Source organism: Cricetulus griseus, assembly GCF_003668045.3.
Source record: "Cricetulus griseus strain 17A/GY chromosome 1 unlocalized genomic scaffold, alternate assembly CriGri-PICRH-1.0 chr1_1, whole genome shotgun sequence".
NCBI classification, from domain to species: domain Eukaryota; kingdom Metazoa; phylum Chordata; class Mammalia; order Rodentia; family Cricetidae; genus Cricetulus; species Cricetulus griseus.
The window spans coordinates 249,006,457-249,012,206 of record NW_023276807.1 but is presented as its reverse complement, the minus strand read 5'-3'; the positions used below and the strand labels follow the sequence as shown (position 1 = coordinate 249,012,206).

Below are 5,750 nucleotides of genomic sequence, written 5' to 3'. Positions count from 1 at the left end.
GTTGTGATAATTTCTCTGTTGGATGTTAAAGTTTTCTTCAAAAATGCACAGAAATACAGGGAAGATGGAAAGCAGTCGTTTGTGGTGGTACCAGATTCATAAGATTAGTTTTCATTTTGTTGTTGGTCATCTTGATTGTATTCATAACCCAGCCTTCATATTCAATGAGTCATTCAATGTTTTCAAACTGCTCTTGTGGTCTAATAATTGAAAATATTACAGGTGTCCTGTATTTGCTAATGACACAAACTGGAAGTTGCAGAATATGTATAAAGGGAAGCTGAAAATGTTGCTATCTAACTCCATTACACTTTTCTCCTAGTTTTTTTCAAAGGTAAGGATTTTATGGCCAGTTGTCCCACTGACAGTTACTTTTCCATCAGAGTCAAAACATACCAAAGTTATTCTGAATATTGTATTTCGTATCTGTCTTAATCAGGTAGAGCCATCACACTGCCTACAATTTTGCTTGAAAATGATATCACGGTTGGTAAAGATGATATGTAAAGGAAAGTTAATTCTACAACCTGACCACATCCAGGAGTATGTGCCATCTCTGCTGATCCTTATACCACATCTCATGCTGTATCCTTCAAGTTCTTTTCCATTGATGGTTCTCTGCCCAATTTTCCTGTTCTGCTGTGCCTGAAGCAAAGTCAGCCACTGTTGTTTTTAAGCAGGAAACAGCCATTCTAAAGGCATTAGGCGATTTTGTTCAAGAATAGTCATGGAGTCCCTGTCACAGATGATATGCTAAAACCTTAGTTGTTTAAACACTGGTTGAAATCTAGCCCTTCTTCACTTTCAAGGAAAGTGATGCTATCAATACATTCCATGTGCTTGGAAAGCCAGCTGTTGGCATTAGCTGAGAGATGTTTCACTGAAACTTTCCAGCAAGGATTAAAATAAAAGAATATCTACTCTTTTAGGATGGTATATAGATCAATTTCTTTTTGCAACACTAGTAGTTCAGATGAAGAAACAAGCAGATACATGATCTTTATATCAATTTGTACAGTCTAACATTTGGGTGTGTCTTCAAGTTGCAAAGATGCCAGTCAAGGCACTGTGTCTATACAGATTTCAATCAATATGTTTCTTGTGCTAGATACTAGGAACACATGGTTTTCATATTAATGGTGTCATTACATTGCTGAATTACATCCTCTAACTGAAGCAGGCATGCTGCTGCCAGAACATGAGGAATTTGAAGGGGCTTTATTGGCAAGTCCTCATCCCCTTACAAAGAATCCAACACAAAGTCCACGGACCTGAGGTCTATGTCCTCATTCTTAATCTCCAGTTTAATAATATCATTGTGCTATTCTTTCCAAGTACCTTTGAGCATATTAGCAAAGTATCTCGACTGATTATATGCTTTTCCCCCTGTAGGTACCTTCATGGAGAAGATATTTGGATTCATCTAACTTGATTCTAGTATTTTTTCTATATTTCTTATCCTAAGAATTCTACTTATTTGTACAACACAACTGCTCCCACTGTTCTACGTACTTTTTTGTCCTTTTACCTATCCAGTAGCTTCTTTCTTTAATAGCATATTTCTTGATTCTCTCAATTACTGTTTACCATGTTTATTGTTTTCTAAAGATGAAGATCTCCTATCACCACCTCGTGTGCTACTGACAGAATGTAAGCTTCGTTTTAAGATCAGTTTGTTCAATTCATGATAATATGGAGTCTTTGAAATGAGTAAAGGGAAGCAAAAATGATGTAGCTATTTTAGAATCTAAAAATAAAATCAGTAAAAGAAACCACATTTTTACCTCTCTATATGCTTAAAATAAAGCCTTTGATACTTTGATAGGATTAGTACAATTGTTATTGGGAAGTGATTGTATATATGAATTAAAATGAAGTCTGAAAATAGTTCTAAAATCAATGACAATAGCAAACAACACTGGTATTTCAACGCAAAATGATATGAACATTATTCATATAAAAACTATTTACATCTGGGTGATGGTTTTGCATGCCTTTAATCCCATCACTGAGGAGGCAGAGACAGGTGGATCTCTGTGAGCTTGAGGCCAGCCTGGCCTATTGAGAAAGTCCCATGACCATCTCCAAAATGACAGAAAAATCCTGCCTAAAAAAAAACCCAAACAGATAAATAACGTTTTTGAAAACTTTAAATTCACTAAAACAGCAAGCATCATAACAACCTATTAAAGAAAATGGCAAGATAAGAATGTGAAAAAATTCCATAGTTTTGTGATTTATAAACTGACTACTCCTTGGCTTTTAAGTACTATGAAACGGTCCCTCCAGTTCTAATGATTTCAGGTCAACCATTCCCTGTTATGTTCAATATCATTTATTTAAAGTTTTCTTTTATGATATTTACTCCAAAGTACAAACATACCCATACATTTTCATATTAGTTCTTTGAAAATTTAATGTGTTTTGATCATATTAACCCTCCTCCTACTCTTTACAGATCTACCACCTTTTACTTTCCCGTCCATTTTTCTCTCCTCTTTTTTTTTTCTTTTCCCCAACTAAGGCCAATTTGTGTTGACCAAATATTCTTTGATATGTGGACATCATACAAACTGATCAGCTTAAATGTAATATATTTTATATAATGCTGACATTTCCCTTTTCCTCACTAATAATTACCAACAGTGTTTTTGTGGATGGCTGAGCATTTCTGTTAGTGTGATTAATTTAAGGATGGAAGGTTTTATGCAATCTGGCAGATTGAGGTCTGTCATCCAGGCAAGTTAAGCAGTAACAAAGAGGAAGGAACTGATGCAGACCTGTAGGGAAGAAGCCTTTGACAAAATCCAACATCCCTTGATGATAAAGATCTTGGACAAAACAGGAATAAAAGGAATATATCTAAATATGATAAAAGCAATATAAACCAAACCAACAGCCAATGTTAAACTAAATGGAGAGAAAATCCAAGCAATTCCTCTAAAATCAGGAACAAGACAAGGCTGTCCACTTGCTCCATATCTCTTCAATATTGTACTTGAAGTTCTAGCTAGAGCAATAAGACAAGAAAAGGAGACCAAAGGGATACAAATTGGAAATGAAGAAGACAAACTTTCACTATTTGCAGATGATATGTTAGTCTACATAAGTGACTTGAAAAACTCTACCAGGGAACTCCTACAGCTGATAAACACCTTCAGCAAAGTAGCAGGATGCAAAATTAACTTTAAAAAGTCAGTAGCCCTTCTATATACAGATGACAAATCCAATGAGAAAGAAATCAGAGAAACATCACCCTTCACAATATCCACAAGCAACATAAAATATCTTGGGGTAATACTAACCTAAAAAGTGAAAGACATATACGTTGAGAACATTGAGTCTTTAAATAAAGAAATTAAGTAAGATACCAGAAAATGGAAAGATATTCCATTTTCTTGGATAGGTAGAATTAACATAGTAAAAATGGCAGTTTTGCCAAAAGTAATCTACAGATTCAGTGGAATCCCCGTCAAAATACCTAATAGGGTCCTCACACACATTGAAAGAACAATACTTAACTTCATATGGATGAACAAAAAACCCAGGATAGCCAAAACAACTCTGTACAATAAAGGATCTTCTGGTGGCATCACCATCCCTGACTTCAAGTTCTATCATAGAGCCATAGTTCTGAAAACTGCTTGGTCTTGCCACAAAAATAGACTGATAGACCAATGGAATCAAATTGTAAACCCTGATATTATCCCACACACCTATGAACCTTATTTTTGGCAAAAATGCTAAATCTATACAATGAAAAAAGATAGCATCTTCAACAAATGTTGCTGGCACATCTGGATTCTGACATGCAGAAGATTGCAGATAGAATCATATCTGTCAACATGCACAAAACTTAAATGCAAATGGATCAAATATCTCAACATAAATGCAGCCACACTGAGTCTTCTAGAAGAGAAAGTGGGAGATACTCTTGAAGAAATTGGCACAGGAGACAGATTCTTGAACATTACCCCAGTAGCATAGACACTGAGATTTTCAATTAATAAATGAGACCTCCTGAAACTGAGAAATTTCTGTAAGGCAAGGGACACTGTCAGTAAGACAAATGACAGCAAACAGAATGGGAAAAGATTGTCAACAACCCCACATCTGACAGAAAGCTGATTTCCAAAATATACAATGAACTCAAGAAGCTAGCCACCAAAACACCAAACAATGAAATTAAAAAGTGGGGTGAAGAACTAAATAGAGAATTCTTAAAAGATGAATCTGAAATGGTTGAAAGACACTTAAGAAAGTTCTTAAAATCCTTGGCAATCAGAGAAATGCAACTCAAAACAACTGAAATATCATCTCTTACAGTGGCTAGAATGGCTAAAATCAAAAACACCAATGACAACCTATGCTGGAAAGGATGTGGAGAAAAAGGAACACTCCTCAATTGCTGGTGGGAGTGCAAACTTGTAAGACCCCTTTGGGTCTTATTGATTTGGAGATCAATATGGTGATTACTCAGAAAAATGGGAATCAGTCTACCTCAAGATCCAGCAATTCCTCTCTTGGGCATATACCCAAATAATGCATTTTCATACAAGGACCTATGTTCAACCATTTTCATAGCAGCATTGTCTGTAATAGCCAGTAACTGGAAGCAACCTAGATGCCCTTCAACTGAAGAATGGATAGAGAAAATGTGGTAAATTTATACAATGGAGTACTACTCAGAAAAAAAAAAAAGCAATGGGATTTTGAAATTCGCAGGTAAATGGATGGGAGTAGAAGAAACTATCCTGAATGAGGTAACCCAGTCACAAAAAGACAAACATGGTATGTATTCACTCATATATGAATTTTAGACATAGACCAAAGGATTACCAGCCTACAGTCATCTTCACCAAAGAAACAAGGAAACAAGAATTAAAGACTTTAAGGGAAAATACATGAACCACAGGAATGCGAAGGGGAGAGGGGGAGAGGAGGAGAGGAGGAAATGGAGGAGCAGAAATATTGAGTTGGGGGAAGAATAGAGGAGAGCAGGATGAGAGATACCATATTAGAGGGAGTCATTATAGGTTTGAGGAGAGAATTGGCACCAGGGTGATTTCCAGAGACCTACAACGATGACACAAACTCACAATCTAGGCCATGGTGGAGAGGATAACCTAAATGCCTATAACGAGACTGATGACTAATTTTTATGCCATTCTAGAGCCCTCATCCAGTGGCTGATGGAAGCAAAGGCAGCCAACCACAGATATACACTGAACTGAACTCTGGTACTTAGTTGCAGAGAGGGAGGAATGAAGATCAAAGTAGTCGATATCAGCCTGGTGAAACCCACAGCAACAGCTTGACTGTACATGGGGGTGGAGAACATGGACCCCAGACTGTTGTCTGGGAGGCCAGTACTGGATTGTTCCAGACCCCTGAACATGGATGTCAATTAGGAGGCCTCCTCACTCTATGGGGCCCCTCATAGTGGATTAGTATATTTCCCTGGTGTAAGAAGGGACTTTGAGAGACCATCCCACCTGAAGGGATGCACTCTCGTCCTGTACACATTGGAAAGGGCCTAGGCCTGCCCCAGGATGATGTGGTAGACTTTGGGGAGCCTGCATGGAGAACCCTACCCTGCCTGGGGAATGGAGATTGGATGGAGGTAGGGGGTAGGGAGTAGGAGTGGGGGGAGGGGAAGGAGAGGGAGAATCGATTGACATGTGAATCAAGCTTGTTCCTAATTTAAACTAATAAAAAAACTAAAAAAAAAAACTAAAAAAAAATGATGC

At 37.3% G+C, this 5,750-nt stretch overlaps 1 pseudogene; it reads right to left on the bottom strand.

Annotated features, from left to right (window-relative positions):
* Window positions 1-216: 216 nt before the first annotated feature.
* On the bottom strand, window positions 217-1,423 carry LOC100761074 (annotated as a pseudogene).
* Between the last annotated feature and the right edge of the window lie 4,327 nt (window positions 1,424-5,750).